The sequence below is a fragment of the Nothoprocta perdicaria genome, unplaced genomic scaffold (genome assembly GCF_003342845.1).
Source record: "Nothoprocta perdicaria isolate Ctin4 unplaced genomic scaffold, notPer1 scaffold_362, whole genome shotgun sequence".
Classification (NCBI taxonomy): Eukaryota; Metazoa; Chordata; class Aves; order Tinamiformes; family Tinamidae; genus Nothoprocta; species Nothoprocta perdicaria.
Window position 1 is genome coordinate 428,508 of NW_020455602.1, and position 1,294 is coordinate 429,801.

Sequence of the window (1,294 nt, forward strand, 5' to 3'; positions counted from 1 at the left end):
TTTTCCTATTTTTTTTTTAAGACAAGCCAATCAAAGCAATACTTATTGGGGTTAATTTCAACTATGTGAATGTAGCCAGTGAGCCCTGGTGCTTGGAAGACGGCCTTGCATGAAAACAGCCATCTGGGAGCTGAATCAAATTGCAGATATGTAACAGAAGTTCAGAAATAATTGTGGAATCATGTGGAATCTTCCCACTAAGAACTGTAAAAATAAGACCTTCATAAACCTGTACTCAGGGTGAGGCTGTAGGAGAACAGACCCATTTATTGGTGTTTGGTACAAGTGAAGCATCCATTTAGAGCGTTGTAGCTCCCTAATGCTAATAGTTTTCAGGATGGCCACACAGTGTTGTGGAAGGGACTCTCCTTCTTGGTCTTCCCTCAGGCATTGCTTTTAGTTTTCCATAGGGAGAGGCTGGTTGGTGATCCCTAAAAGTTGCTAGTAATTTTGCGCGAGTTTGTTATGAAGGCAGGAATGATGCCCCAGGATGTCAAATCAGACTGAAATTTCCTCAAATTCAATGGGTCTTCACATACTCAGCTTTGCTGCACAGCCYATCCCAACCCCCAGTGTCCTGTGTTGTAAGTGAACAGCTTGTTCGCTTTGGAGTTGCCTCATTCAGTGCAATCCCACAGGATGCCTGAGCAGGGTTTGGTATAGGCACAGCTTAACCTTGAATTCTGCAGAACCATGCAACTTAAATCAGGTATTGCCCTCTCTTTTGATAAGCTGTTTCTCTACTCCTCCTGCCCAGTACAGGATGTTGGTTTCCATCAGCTCATGGTTTGTAATGCAAGTTTAAAAGGGCTTTCATTTGAACATTTTCTGCATTCTTGTTTTTCATGTTGAAACGAACACCTGACAGCAAACACTGCAAAGCTGCTGCTGCTTTTGTCTGCAGGAGGAGGCTGCTGGACACCTGGCAGCCTTTGTTCTGTGTTTGCTTTGGGCCAAGCAGTCAGGCGCTGGCCCCCATGCACGGATGCAGCAAGCACTTGCTTTCTGAGACTGCGCCTTGGAACCTCCCCTGTTTCTTCAAGAAACACTTCTGTACTGCGATGCCTTTTGTTTTATCCCCTGCCTGCTACTGCTAAAATATTGTAGATAAGGCAGAGCTGGGAAGCACCCTGCAGACGACAGGCTTTTCAGAATGGTTTCTTCAAATGCCCCCTTTCCCTGCTCAGTGTTGGTTGTAAATCTGAGGGAGATAATTGTGCAGCTCTGTTGTGTGCCCTCTGTGCTTTGCTGGGACTGAGGGCAGCCTGTCTCAGAGGGTGTCTAGCGTTGAAGG